At 42.7% G+C, this 15,697-nt stretch overlaps 1 long non-coding RNA gene across 2 annotated transcripts; it reads right to left on the bottom strand.

The window, feature by feature from the left end:
• Window positions 1-1,043: 1,043 nt before the first annotated feature.
• On the bottom strand, window positions 1,044-15,614 carry LOC111938306 (uncharacterized). 2 transcript variants are annotated; one of them, XR_015276937.1, is made up of 3 exons: window positions 13,310-13,529; window positions 4,590-4,724; window positions 1,044-3,131 (listed from the first exon to the last, which is right to left on the bottom strand). It is a non-coding gene; the product is annotated as an uncharacterized LOC111938306 (long non-coding RNA). The 2 variants fall into 2 exon arrangements; XR_002868933.2 differs by lacking the exons at window positions 1,044-3,131; window positions 4,590-4,724 and adding exons at window positions 11,891-12,336; window positions 15,565-15,614 and having other exon boundaries at window positions 13,310-13,363.
• Window positions 15,615-15,697: the final 83 nt, after the last annotated feature.

The raw sequence follows: 15,697 nt of genomic DNA on the forward strand, positions 1-15,697 counted from the left end.
AACAGTTGCAGGTGTCATTAAATAGAATTTTCACAAGCCCAGCGGTTAAAATGATGCTGCAAACTTACAAAAACAGGCAGACTCTTCAGTCCCTAGGAAAGATTTACTCTTAAGAGCTAAGGGCTGGTTTTACATTCTGAGATCACTCAAGTAAAATTCAAATCTAAAATGAACTTATGTCCTATTCTGCTATGACTCCCCTTAACACCTCTGCACCAGGATGTTCATGGCTTTGATCTCTGCCAGGGGTGGGATTGAGAGGCACAAAGATTTCCTCGTAGGGCACGATGTTACTGGGCACTGGAGACCCCAAACACTTCAGTATCTGGAGCACTCGTGGCATCAGCGCTCAGTGGACTTAAACAGCATAAAGGCTCCAAGAAGCACAATTATTTGAGATAATTACACCTCTTGCACTTGCTGACTAAAGTCGGCCCAGATCGTGCTGCCATCTCCATGCAACCATAGCAACTTCTTCCTTCCATTGTGCCCCAGATTAATGGCAACACCTGGAATCAAAAACCTGAAGCTGGCGAGGAAGGTGCATAAAACTTTATTGATCCTCGGCGGATGGCAGGGATCCAGTCACACGGCAGTGATTCACTTCCCAAAGCCCTGCCTCAGCAAGGAGCAGTGGTGGGCTCTCCAGAGACCCCTCTCTTCTCTGCCTGCCTCAAAGTCCCAATCAGGATTGCTTTAAGGAGGTGATTACAGGAAATCACACATTCTTTCAAGAGAAGTGAGCCTTCTTCACTCAGATTTTAGCATATTCATATTTTTAAGGATGGTTCACAGCTAAATATGGTATTGCCTTTCTTATTGTTTCTGCTGGGTTCATTTCAACACTTTAAAACCCCTACATGCCTACAGGGGTCAATGGCAGCAGCCTGTGGGCAATTAAGGTTAAATTTTAGTCTTGGTCCTATGTGACTGCTCCTGTAAATGTGGTGAAACACAGTTGGAGCACATATTCCCCAGAGAGCAAGTAGGCAATGCTTTAAGGAAGCCATGGAAAGATAAGTGGATGCAGAGAGGCTCTGGAATTTTGCTTGAAATAATTTTTGCTTTGCTTTTAATGATCAAAACCATTCCTCCCACTGAACCACATAAAAAAATAGCATTTGTGTCTGTGCCAAAGGTGGAGCATAGCGTTGACCCACTGAAATGAAAGACAAGTGAAAAATTAATGAGAAACTGGAAACCAGCAGCTCCCACCCTGTGAGCAGTAGTCTTTTATATCCTTCTTCCATAGTGAGCATCTCAATGGGGCAAAAAATCACAGTAGCTCCTTTCACTTCAAAGGAGATGCAGTGGTTGGGAAGGAGGGAAAACAATCCAGAGAGCACTGTACCAAGTCTACACAACTCAGGAAGGGAAGAGAGCCCCTAGCAGAGCCAAAACACTCAGGAGAGTGGGGAGTGTTCTTGTTATAAACAGTTTTATGTAAAGAGGAAAAGCACCTAAAGGTGACCCGTCTTTGACTGAGGGTATTCTTGGGCCAAAGCAGATGTAGCCTGGGACTTCAGCTCTAATTTCTGGAGTTAGGGAGACACAGACAGGTACAACAAATAAGCCTGAGGATCACAAACAGACTTTATTGACAAACCCTTCACTCTCCAGTATCTGCTCTAGAAGAAATTAGCATTCTGAGATTGCCCTGAACTCATTTCAAGAGGTATCACAATTTTAGATTATGTCCTGGAAGGGTCTTTTTGCCCCTCCAAAAACCCATTAATTAGTTACACCTGTTTTTATCTAAATATGCAATGTTTAAAATAACAGTTTTTCAAGCTCTTTTGGGAAACTTAAATGAAATAAAAGGAAACATTGTCTTTCCTCATCTGTTAAGCCATCATGCAACCCAGTTTGCCCAAAAAATGAGAATTTATGAGGACAAGAGCCCTAAAATCCCCTACAAATCATTGGAAGTATTCATGTGCGTTCTTGTGTTGTTATTTATGAGCCAAAAGAAGCTGTCATGCATGTAATATGCTAGCAGAAACCCAAGGAGTTTTCCTGATCTATTTTCTTTCCCTGTGTATTCATATAATAACATTTGTCTTCCATAGCATGTTTAATAAATTCACACTATCATTTTGAAATGATGCCTCTGTGATCTGGGGAGTTCATTATCACCTGCTCACTGGAAGTGGTCCCTCTCCAAACCCACCATTTCTTAGGAATTAGATATAGAGCGTTTTAATTGCCTATCATTAAGTGCTGTACCTGTGCCGAATATTCTCTGTGAAGTCTGTGGGGCTGTAATTTCCTCCCCTGTAATTAACTGAGTTCACGTGGCAGCGCTGGCAAGGAATCCTTTGGAAGGCAGGGAGGTTAAAAGGAGCTGCACCAGGTCTGTGTGAGACCCTGACTGGAGCTGATTCCTGAGTCCTGGGTGTGAGTGCTACAACAACAAACTTCAGCAGCATCACATCCCTTGTAGCCCTGGCAGAGGGAACTTTTGCTCAGGTCAGAGGCTCCCAAGCCCAGAGGAGCTCCTCATCCCCCTCTAACCTTGCTTTAACCACATCAGGTTGCAGCAGGGATGCTCACCTGCCGTCCCTCAGCATGTTTTAAAAGGCTGTTAGTTAACAGAGCCTCTCAAATCCACCCTGTTTTACAGAAAAAGTAGCAAAGCAGGAGCTGAGCTTTGAGGGGCTCACCAGTGAGTGTGTCATGTCAAAAAGGAGCAGCAGAATGTGCTGTGTGGATCCTCCACTGTGCCACCGCCTCTGCACGGCTCTCCTGGCTGAGCCACACACACTCTCGCTGCAGTGAACACCTGTAGCTTCACTCTCTTCTGACTGTAAAATGTCTGCAGGATCAGAAGCACCCCTGGAACCTCTACCCCCCTGTTGAAATTGAGCAATGAGTCCAAAAGTTATTGGGGAGGGGAGGAGGATGTAGACACAGACACACAGACAGTACGATTGCATAAGCCTTGTTCCCATGAGAAACCAGGCTGAAAAACAAACTGTCCTAACATGGGTTCTCATAACTCTGCCTGGTAAGTAGGTCATGCCAGGTCCCAAACTCACGTAACTTTGCCTTATCTCCAATGGGCTCTCTTCTAGGAGGCAATCCTGGGTTTGGCAAGTTTGACCTTTCATTTTTCATCTCACTGAGATGTCCTTAAAGAAAGAAAAAACATACCAGATGGATGCAATGCAATGTCAAAACCTCACCATGGTCTTGTACTGCAGCAAGATTTGTTCTGTGGGACAGAATTATGAGGAACAAACCAGCAGAGAACAGCTCTGACACTGACCCTACTCATACACCGGCTCCCACTGCTGTAGGGGATTGGGAGGTCTAAAATAATATCCTACATCTCCAATGGGTCTGGTCTTTCCTTGAAGCAGAAGAAGCTTCCCCATTAACATGAATGGGAGTTACGTGTCTGCCCTGAAAATACAATGGATCTTAGGCCTGGTCCTTTTATTTCCAAAGAAATAAAATCTTGGCTTGCTTGCTGCAGGGAGACACATTTAAAAATAGTCTGTCAAGAAAATATATTAATAAATGTAGTCCATTTTAATTCTGAGGCTTCACACTGTTCTCTAGGCATTTATCTCTAAGCTCATGGTCACTTCTAAGTAAAAAGCTACACTTTTTATGAGACTCCCAGCAAACAAAACCTGATTTTTTCAAACTCTACAAACCCCTGGAGATGGTCACCCTTCAGCAGGGAGGTCTCCAGAAAGAACTGCTGTCAGGGGAACCCTGAGACCTCAGAGCTGTGGCCCCTTTGTTCATGAAGGGAAACTTCATTTTCCATCTCCTGTGTGCCACATCAGCTCAGGGTGTGAGAGGGATTGCCCAGCTGCCTCCTCACTGACCATGACAGCTGGAAGGGAACTGGAGGCATCACTGTAAGGAATTAAGGAATTCTGCACACTAGGATGCGAAAAAGGAAAGATTTCTGCAGTGGAACAAGATGTTTTTGAAACCCTTCCCCACACTTAGGTGGGGATTGCTAAAGGCACAGAGCAAATGTGAGAATGGGAAGAGGGTGTTGTGTTTTATTGTTACACATAGACACTTGTATTGTTTTGTAACACATAGAGGATTATCCTTTCTCTTTCTCTTTCTGTTCTTTGAAACAAACAAAAACAAAACCAGAAACTTCTCCAACTTCTGTAGTTTACAAATTTGCTTTCTTTTTTTTTTTTTTTTTTACTGTGGGAACTCTTAACTAAATATATCCTCTGTAAAACTCCACACATACAAAAGGAAATCCCAATTTCTTTGAATCAAAGAGTGCATAGAAAGCACTGTAGTGTCAGATCTGTTTCCACCAGCTATTGGGCATGTTCAAGGCCAGGCTGGATGGGGCTCTGGGCAACCTGGGCTAGTGGAAGGTGTCCCTGGCCATGGCAGGGGTTGGAACTGGAGGCTCTTTAGGGTCCCTTCCAACACAAACTATTCCATGTTTCTGATTTTTCAGTCAAGCATATGCTAAGGCTCTCACTCAGCTGTCCTTTAACACTGCTCTTTGTCTCTGTGTATTTATCACTGTACATTTCCAAGAATTTGACCATTTAATCATCAGGGTTTGGTCAATGGGCTGTTTATTATTATGAATATACCTGGTGATTATGAAAGGTTGTCCTGTAAATGTCTGCTCCTCACACAGTCTGCTGTGCTCACTTCCTACATTTGCTTTCCAAAATGTTCCAGTTGCAGGCCAAGTTTCATCCAGCATAGGTGTCTGAAAAAGAAATCTGAAGAATTCTGGTTATAAATTGGCCTTGTGTCTCAAATTAAAGGGCAATTAAATGGCTTTGCAGCTCTGCCCCTTGCAAACCAGACTGTGAGCACAGGCATTACAGGAGCCAAACACTCCTGAAAAAGGGACCAACATAACCACAACAAAAACAGCATACTCCTTTTAGAAACTAGTAAATAAAACAAAATGCATGCAGTGTTCTGCTCACTTTTGATTTCCATACCAGATTGTTCCAGCCATGCATGGGAGTTTTGCAGGTTGCAAAACCTTGGATGCAGCATTACAAATGGATTCAAAGCACTTTGCTGGGGGAAAAAAAAATAAAAAAAATAGGGAAGGAACTCAGCAAAGCAGAAAAATAAACATTGCTCTAAAAAAAAAAATCCACCTATAATCAGAAATAAATTACAATGGAATTGAAAAAAGGAAAAAAAAATATACCAAGGAATATCTAAAAAAAAAAAATTAGATTTTTAAAATTTTACCTGACCATGGAAATAACCAGTGTTCCTTCAGCTGATTCATTCTCCACAAAACTGTTCTATTTTATGTCACCTAAAAATATCTGGCTTCTTTTTAAGAACTGATGAAGAACCTGGCTCCTTTTTCTTCTCCCAACGTGCTCCAGCTTGAAAACATCAGAGCTGTGATGCTGAGCTTCCCTTCTCAGCCAGAGTGTGAACAGAGGAGAGGATTGCTCCCATGTAGTTTTAACCACTGAAAAAGTGGGTATCAAGTGCAAACCACCTCTCTAGGCACTTTATACCACTAGTATAGAGAGAAAAGCCTTTTGGAGGTGCCCCTGACTATTGAGATATAATTTAGACTAAACACCTGTAAGTAGGTGAGATGGATCCCACCCACAGAGCTTTCTTCTTCCTCGAGGCCAATTAGATATAAATGCTGCTTCACCATGATCTAATTTCAAGACTTTGAAACAAGGCTTTCAGTCAAAAATGCAAATTCAGTGAAAACCAGACCTTTTTGTGGGAAAGGGATGGTTTTTGATTCCTGTCTTTAAAAGATATTTAGAAAAAAACAATGGGTGTGGTTTCTATATTTTCAAAAAGCAAAATTTCCATTTTCTGTTTGAAACGAGTCTTGCATTTGAAATTCACATTAATTTACAGTCATTTAAACAAAAAAAGGGTCAACATAAAAAAAGGAATCGTTCTATTAGCCCAGCCTTTCCCCTTGTATTTAAATCACAGATCTGCAAAGAAATTTCAATTTTTTCCCCTTTCATCCTGATTTAGATGAGGAAGAAAATCCAATCAAAACTTCAAACACCTATTCGGGAAACAAAAGCTATTTCCAATACATCTTTAATGTTTCATCTACAGCTGAATCACCCTGTGTAAAAGATGACTTCAGCTGGGTTGAGGGAATCCTGCTGCTGTTTTCCACTCCTCTTTAGCTGTTTGGTGCCCAGCCCCAGCACTGGTTTGTGCATCCAGCTGAGCTGTGGAACAAATGAATTGGCCAAACACCGTGAGAGGTGCTGGGTACAAACCTGAATGTGCTTTTTCATGCTCTGAGCCAAAAGGACTTGACCCAAGTCCTGTCTGAGCCAAAGGATTTGACCCAGGTCCCAGGTGGGAGCCAAGCAAGCAGGTCAGCACGGTGCAGAGCTTGCAAAAATAAACAAACCCTGTCACAGAAACACAAAACCCAGGGGAAGATTTATTTTCCTGTGGATGAGTCCGTGCTGGGCAGTGCACTGGAGATGGGAGAAGCAGCCTCTGCTTTCACCTGGGCAGAGCAGAGCTGTCCTGTTCCTCAGACACAACGTCCTGCAGTGCCCTGGGAGCTGTTGCCACCCCTTGGTGCAGCCACAGGGACACCACTGCTGAAAAAGGGTTGACATCTCAGCATGGAACTGAGCTCCATGGCAGATGCTTTTAACATCAGAAAGAGGAAACAGTTCAGGAAAAAAGATGCAGACCTGGCAAGTTCTTCTTTGTGGGGGAGAAAAGAAGAAGGAGGAGGAATGGTGAGGGGTTTTGTCTTTTCTTCAGATGGAGAGGACAGAGGAGGGAGCACTGGTTGGTGCCTGGGGACTGTGCTGCTGATGTTGCAGGCTGTAGCTGACAGGGGTAAATGCCCCATTCCTGGCACTGAGTGCAGGGCTGTGTTCCCTTTCCTGGTCCCCAGGCTGTGGGATGTGTTCTGCAGTGCTGTGCAGAGCAGCAGGGGGAATTACACCGGCTCCACGTGACACCCAGGAGCACAGAGAAGTGATGCTGACAGCTGTGGGGTTCAGTGCCCTTTCAGAGAGTCCCCAGCTCCTTCATCTACCCAGAAATCTCAGCCTTCATTTATTTCACTAATTGAGATTGTAGGGAATTTTTGCAACAGAGAGTGACCTCAAAATAAATATCATGTAGATTCCAAAAACAATAAGCAAATATATGGAAGCCTATTTAATTATTTTAAATGAGAAAAAAAAAAAAAATAAACCAGTCTCAGTATCTTGGTATTTTAAATGCTGGGGCTGATAGTGTACTTGAGTAGGTAAAAGACACACAGATCAGCTCTAGAGCAGCAGACCTTGTTCTCATTTCTCCAGTGGGCCAAGCATGGGGGTAGCCAAGAGTACAAGCAGACCCCTGTCTGAGAGAGGAATGGGATATTGAGAACAGCAGGAAAATGCTTGTTTGTTTGTCCAGTATCTTTCAGACACTGCTCACCCAACAAAGCCACCCCAGCTGCCATCTTGGCTTTTCCTTCTGATTTTTAAGCAATGTCATTGCTGGCCTCCTGATGAAAGCCAGGCCAAAAGCCCTAGGGAAAGGCTGACAGTGCAGCAGAGCAAGAGGCTGCCCCAGCCAGGCCAAACCCTTGGATCTTCAGACCTTTTTCTTCTGAAGGCAAATAGCTCACTGTGAACCCATATGAGCTTCCAGGTTTGTGGGATCTTCGTGTGGGCTTGGGTCTTGTTTCTTCTAAGGTAGGTAAACACATTATGTGGTGAGCTGGGGGTTACTCACAGCCTCTGGCTTGTCTGTCAAAAGGTGACTGACATTGTGATCATTTGATCACATTGGATCCATTTTACCTCCAGCCCTCTTTTCCTCCCTGCCTCCTGTGCATTTGCTTGATGTGTGAGAACAACTCGTGTGTGCATGGACACAAACCCAAGGTGTGCAGACAAATAATCCTAAAATGGACGAAATGTTTGAATACCATTTTCAGAGAGAAAGAGCCCTTCCCTCTTATCTGAAATCAGAAGGAATCCAGAACTCTGAAACAAGGCTGCAGAGCCCTGGTAGAATACCAGGAGTCCTTCAGCCTCTCCAAGATGCTCTGAGCTCAGATCAGTGAACCTGGGTTACTGCAGGTTGGCTTCCAGGCATGGAGTCTCTATGAGCTCTACACTTATCTTCTTACCCCCTTATTTCCTTTTACTTCTTGTTTCCATCAATGGTGAGAACTTTACCTTTCCACACCCAGAAACTCCTCTCTCCATCTGTGACAGGCAGGGAGGGGATATATTTGATGATGATTTGGTGTGGTTCTTCATGGCTTTAAGAAAATTTTCCCCTCAGATGTCTGTACCACACATTTTCTCTCCTCTGGAAGAACCAGGGGAAGGCAGCTGGGTAAGAATTTTGTGTACATATATATTGTAGGCAATCTGGGTTAAAAACATTTGACCCAGCCTAGGCTAATATATTTCAGTGTGGCTGAATTCAGAACAAACCCCATTTTTTTGATTCATGGGCTCTACATGCAGGACAATGGCACAAGACAGAATATCCCTTTCCTCCCCTTGGCTCACATCAGATGAACAGAAGATTTGCACACAAGTAAAAAGGTCGCCTTGAAATTATATGAATCATTCTGAGGGGCTTTGCCCTACCTTGCCTTTTCCAAGTCATCTCTAATTCCTCTTCAAAGCATCACGTGAAAGAAAACCACAACAGACTGCCATCGCTTGCTCAAGAAGCTTATTTTTATCCAGCAGTGAATATCTTCACTTCCCTCTTTTCCATAGATCAATGGCTCTCCCAAAATCTCTTTCTGCAACAGGACTCACTCCACATTTAACTGTATCTGCACTGATGGCTTCTTCAAGAATCAAATAAATTATTTGATCCCATTTTTCTTAAATGGGGTCATTTTTATCACGAGATCATGGTAAAAGTTCAGTGGAAAAAAAAAAAAAAAGTACTTTTACCTCAGAGAGTCTCTCTTGGCATCACATCTACTCTCACTCTCTGTTTCCAAAATTAAGCTGTCCTGTACTGAGCAAAATCAGTCAGTTTACACTCAGGTTTTTTTCCATTCCATTTTCATACCAATTTAATGGCTTAGAATTTTAGCTGGCAATGGCTGCATGAAAACTGGTGAAGGTATCAGTAACTGACCTCTTTACAGAAATGTTAAGGTGTCCATTTTCCTACTCTTTTCTAATGTCATCAAGAAATCAAAATAGTTGATTATATTGTAAAGATATAACATGTCAAATCAGAAACCAGACACAGGAAGAAATACCAGTGAAAATTGTGTGTGCTATCTCAGCAGGTAAAGTGGGCTGGGACTGCAGTCAGTGATGGGACAGGGAATAAAGCAGCAGTCCATCAATAAGGATTTTACAGCCTTAACCAAGAAAGAAACAAAACCACCCACAAAATAAAGAAATGTGCTGGAGAGAGGAAGATTTTTAGCCATGCAGAGCAGTGGTGTTCTCCCAACAGGACAAGGAGCAGCAGAACACTGCTTTTCAACCAGGTCTTGATCCCCATTTGAGCAAGCACAGCACAGCTGACAGCAGCTGCCTGTGAGCTTCCCCCCAGCCCTGCATGTCTGTGCTCTTAATGCAGTCACTGCAAGAAAGAAACATGGATTTTTTTCAAAGTGTCTGCTCTGAGCTATCTGGGAAATGAGGAGTGCTGGAATTAAGGCAAGCACTCATTTTGCTGCGCAGTTTATTACATTTAAGCAATTTACTACCAAGGCTTGATAAATCCCCTGTCCTCCCCCCAAATAAGACACTTTTATCTTCATCCTGGCTTGAGAAGGAGATAAATCTTTCAAATCTTCTGACTCTGGTAGAAGTCTGGACCTCTGAGTGGCTTGGAGTCCTGGAGCCCCCCAAATGTGTGTTCTTCCTCTAAGGCAGGGACAAAGCATGGCCCCCTGCCACAAGTGACTGCTCAAGATTTCATGTCAGGCACCCTCCTTTAGTGCAACATCATGCTCTTCCTCTTTTATCTGAGCCCTGAGCAGGTCCAAGCTGGAACTTCAAACATACAACCAACAGATGCTGTGAACATCAAGGGCTGCAGAAGGAGATTCAAATCCCATGATCCCAAAAGAGGAACTGGCTTTGTGAAATGCCTTCTTGCATATACCCACAGATACTGGAAATCTCACGAGGACAGCCAAGCTGATAACATTTCCCCTGTTCAGAAGAAACACTTGCCCAGCCAGAACAAATAAGGACATTTTAGTGGCTGCAAACATGAACCAGAGCCCTGCTTCAGCCACACAGCTGAAATGCTGCATCTGTGCCTAAGCACAAAGCCCAGCTGGATCCTGCAGGCACCCTTCTCACTCACATTCAATTCTAGCAGCCATGAAATTGCTTCTCTGACCCAAATTTTGTCTCCCTGTACCTGGTAGTTCCACTATGCCCACCCAGTGTTGAGCTTTTGGAGACATCTGCAACACATCAAATAACTTTTTATGAAAGTTTTTATTACTCACGAGGGGCTATCTCTTTTAAGGGCGAGGTGGGGTGGATTTCTTTTCCCCCAGGCTGCTGAAATACACAAATATTGTCACATTTGCTGGGGCTATTTCAAAATAAATAAATGAAGCCTGTGGGCTGGGCAGGGATGGAGATTTACAGCTGCAGGGTGTAAAATTGGAATCCCCATCCAAGGCCCCGCCGCAGGGCTGCTCCCCTTGCACAACATGCAAAGGAAGGAAGTTGAAAGGAAGCAATTTATGAGTTAGCTGTGAGTAATACAGTGATATGGTTAGCAATGCAGAGGTAGAAAAGCCTGTATGACAGAGTGAATGTACGTGGGCTTGTAAATCAGTGCTGAATGGGAAACTAAAGTGAGAAGAAGAAATGCTGCCCAGTTTTACCAGGGAGTGTGTGGCAAGGTCATGGGCAACAGGAGGTGTATAAAATAAAGGAACTAGGGGAAGAAAAGCAGTTTCTTGTATTTTATGCTTCCACCTCAAAAGTCACATAAATGGACAGTGTTTTCCTTTCCTTCATAATTTTCTCTGAAGGAGGTAACTGCTGCAGAAGAAAATGATTTTCTCCTAAGAGCCAGTCAGAGAAGGATGGGACATATTGACTTATTCAATAGGCAGAGTCCTGATTCAGAGATAATAAAAGGGTTTTATCCTGTAATTTTGCTTATCACTCTCCTTTACTTTTTCACAGTCCTTAAAAATGAACAGCTTCAGATAGAACAAAACACACTCAGAGTCACTCAGCTCCTGAGCTGAGCTTGAATAACACAGCAACTTTTTCTAGAGACCACAAATATTTAGTGAGTTTTCCCCATGTCATTTGGCACTTCTGTCAAATTAACTTCTTGGACCTGTCGCTGATCAAAGGTATCATAAAGCCTAAGGGTAAAGGCTGCCTACACTTCCAATTCTTTTTTTTTTTATTTTTTTTAACTGGAAAAGAACACCACCTCTGATACATATTTGAGTTTTGATAGTCCATGAAGGTTCAGAAAAGGTTTGGGAAATTTATCAAAACAAACTTGATGTTTTTCAGATTTGGTAATCCATATTTAATTTATTCCTTTAAACTGCTCCAGTTACCACTTCCTACACGTTTATTTAAAGGAAGAGGTCTAATAGCAACGCTTCTGTCTCCAAAGATAAAGTCCAGCACTTAAAGAGGTACAAGAAATGTAAATTGAACAGAGAATTTGAAACCATCTGCTGAATTTTTATTTAATTAAGGCCTCATCTGCATTTGAAACACAAATTAAAGTGTGAATTTAAATGAAAAAGAGATTGATGAATAACTTCACAGGCCTCTGAGTTCTGGAACAAGAGTGCATTGTCCTTATTTACCTTAACACACTTGGAAATTATGTTATTCAAATTAGAAACACAGACTTCTCTCTTCAAGAACAAGAGCATCAATACTTGGAGTTAATCAGAAACACTCAAGAGCAATGGATGTGAGACAATTTATTAGAAAAGCTAGCAAGGAATTGTGAAATGATCCTTGTGCTCCACATGTAATATATTTCGTGGAACTTTAGGGAAGTTTTGGGTGCACAGCTCTCCCAAACCTCACACAGATTGTTCTGAGCAAAAGCTTCCTTGGGGGTAAATGTGGTGCAATGAACAGAAATAAGTGTTTGCTGTCAAAGGACATCAAAAATAGCAAGAACAAGTGCAATCATAAGTAGTTTGGGGTTGCATGGGTCCTTTTGATTTTTCTAGATAGATTCAATCTGAGCACAGAGAGGTTGCAAAAATTGAACACCCCGGGGAGAGTGAGTGCATGGATGAAATCCCAGTCCAGCTGAGCAGAGCAGATCCAAAACTCCATCCTGAAACTCAAGATTTCCTGGGATCTCTTCAGCCACAGAACAAAGGATCCATCTCATCCACTGCTGCACCAAAAAAGGAAACTTTTGTGTTTTTCAGAACACGACATGTGTTGAGAAATCTCTCCTTTAACCTGGCATGAGCTGCAGCAAGCCCGAAACTGCCATCGAGCTGCCCCATGAAACTGATGAGATACTGCTTTTCTCTCACAAGCCCCAGTGGTGAAATGCACTGATTTCAAGTCACACTTTTGCCTTACTGAGTTTTTGCTGTCATCAACATTTCCCTGACCCCACTGCCCTGCAGAACAGAACCAACTTCATTATGGTTAAGGAGATCCAAAATGTTTCTCTCTGAATCTTCTCCCACAAACCACGCTTATTCACATACAAGAGGCTCTGGAGACAAACAGGCACAAATTCTCAAAATGTAAAGAGCTCTTTTTTCATTGGTTGTCAAAATGGATAAACCCCAGGGTATTAAATCTGACCTGTGCTCGACCACACAGGCTTTGGAACTGATACAGCCTTGCTCAGCTCTGGGGAGCTTAGCTAGTGATTTCAAGGGAAACACGAAAATGAAGTCTGAATCTGACCTAAACCAGGTTACAAGTCCTGTCCTGAAAAATAAAAACCAAATTCTTCCTTTTTTTGGAAAGCCAAAATATCATAACAACAGTGGGCCTACATCAGGTGTTTCATTAGAGAAGGTCACGTGTGAATGTGTTCCCCTTCCTTTGACAATTGGGTGGACCACCACATATGCTGGAACAGTGCTAATATAAAAAAAAATTAACATTAAAATCCCGACCACACCAATAGTCCCATCAGGGAACAGCGATGAACTCACAGTGTAGATGATAAAAAGAGCAGCTGTAGCAATCTTATATTCATTACTTGTGTTTACAGCCTTCTGCAGAAAGTAGGAAGCACTGTGCTTCAACACCCAAATACATTTAGTTTTCCCCCTCAGATAAACAAACATATATTCTTAAAATCATTTCTCCCAAAATTATTTCTTCTCAGAGTCAAAACTTACCTCAAAATGCACAGAGCACAGACACAGCAGGTTGCACAGAAGCCTAAAATCCTCCTGTAAGTAAATAAAACCAAATAACTGTAATAAAAAAAAAAAAGTTAATTCTAGTCTTTTGTTTGTTTCCATTGTAAAATTGTCATGGGACTGAGGAAATATAGTAGCGCTTAATTTTAATAGTTCCATCATTGTAGATTGGCTGGGTATTAATTGTGTTAATGGTGATCATACTGAATTCATTTGGTATTTATTGAGAGACCACCTGTGCACCCATATGGTTTCCATCATTATTTAGGAGTAGTTAATGGACCCATTAGGAGTTAGCAGAAAGATGTGGGCTGGCAGTACTTCCCGAGAGTGGTAGAAACATTCTGTTGATATCCATTGCATTTTGAGGATTTTCCAAAGAGCTATTTGCTTCCCACCAATTTTCTTTCTCTTTAAATTACATATATTCTCATCTTAGCTTTCCAGAACCCCCGGAAAAATTAACTCATGTTTCTTTGCCTACGAAAAACCTGAGGGGACAACCTTTAGCCTTTTGATTTTGCAAAATATCTCCTTGTGTGTTTCCCTCATGGCTCCCTGGGGGAAGCAGGGCAGGGGAAAGCTTCCAGCACCTCTGCTGGGTGGGTGCACTCGTGTGCTGGGGGGAGAGGTTGAGAGAGGATGGGGAAAAGGGGAAATGTTTTCTGGGACTCTTGCCCTGCAGTGTGACAAATTTGCCCACTCAATCTGTAGTGTCAGTTGTGCAAGACCAGAAACCTGTGGTGGGGAGGGGATGGTGGGGGAGTCACATGCAGGGAGTCAGCCTTGACTGTCAGCAGAGGAGAAGGAAGAATGCTTTGGCTGGGTGTGGTGGTAACCAAGGCTGCTGGCTGACCGCAGTGACCTCCTGCTTTGATCCACAGATCTGAAAAGACACTGCTCGGGCCCCGCTGCTGCACGGGCTGAGCAAACACGCTGGGGCAAAGAATTTCCATTTTTGGTGCCATGACAATGGGCAGATGGAGGAGCATCTGTGTAGCTTCAGTGCAAAAGGACAGTTACTTTGTTCAAACTGGAATCTCTGAAGCAGTCTAAGAGTGTTCATTTCCCCAGAAACAGGGAATCCAGCCCCTCCCTCCCCCCCATACTTGAAAAATCCAGGCTAATTTGCTGGGCACATCCCAAACAATACAAGGCTTATGCAAACTTTGCTACGTGCCAGTGTCCAGCTGTCAGTCACCTTCAGTAACATCTGAACTTCTTGGCCAATTGCAACCAAAATGAATGAAACAGCAGAGGTCCCAAAGGTTTTAGGTTTTGTAAAAATGGGGGGAGAGGAGAGAGGAAGGGGAGAGAGCCCAGCTGATGCCCTTCCAGACTACAAGGGGCTCAGTGCTCTAGTCCTAGACAACAGATGCTCTGCTCCTCAGTGAAGTTTTTTTCTCTCTTGCAGGTATCTGAAAGATTTCCTCCTATGTTTAAAGATTTTTAAAACTCTTTCCTTCTCACATGCTTTTAGAGGGAAGGAACATTGATGCAGATCTCCTAGATTTCAAGTAAGCCAAAAAGCCACATATCACAGAAACCTAAATTCATTACTTGTCTTGTTCATGGAAATACTTCTTTCAGTAAACAAGGAAGAGACTGAGCTGTCTTCTATTTTTGCTCGGTAAACAATTAAATTAACAGTTATTCATCGTGAGAATATTCACAATGTGAATGGAGCCTGAAACAATAATTTCTGCATGTGGGGAATAATATAATCAAGGTATTTGTGGCATGACTCTGGTGATTATTCATACTTACATTCACAGCCTGATGCTGATAAATGGGGCTGTGTTCTCATAATCACACCCTTGGTATTTAAGAAGTCACTTTTCTGTAGCTTAGGAAGCCAGGTCAGATTTCAGTGCACCTCTTGACAAGGACACCTTCCTTCTCTAAACTCTGTTATTTGGGCTGTTTCCTTAACCAGATACTAATAAAATAGATACGTCTACATTAGCATTTTCACAATCCCCTTTTGAAGGAAATCTCCCAAATCTCTTAATTTACTATGCTTACATTTGAAATGCCAAACAGCCTTGAAATATACAAAGGACATTAATTTTGGGGGAAATTTCAACCAAAAGTGATGCATTCAAAGGACTTCAGCTGCACATGAGCTCTCAGTCCAGTGCACTGGATTAGATCTACTGCAAGATATTCCCCAAATATGTGGACCAGGGAGGTGAGATTCCCATCCCCAGCAGTTTAACCCACAAACTCACCCCCATCACGAGTCTCCTCCAGCATAGCCTGTGCTTGTGCCCATGCCAACACCCTGTGAAGATCAGAGCATGAGTACAGAGTGGGATATTGCCCTCCACAAGTTTTTTAAGAACTCAAGGTATTACAAGGTTA

Source organism: Cyanistes caeruleus, chromosome 16 (assembly GCF_971803275.1).
Source record: "Cyanistes caeruleus chromosome 16, bCyaCae1.hap1.1, whole genome shotgun sequence".
In the NCBI taxonomy this organism is placed as follows: domain Eukaryota; kingdom Metazoa; phylum Chordata; class Aves; order Passeriformes; family Paridae; genus Cyanistes; species Cyanistes caeruleus.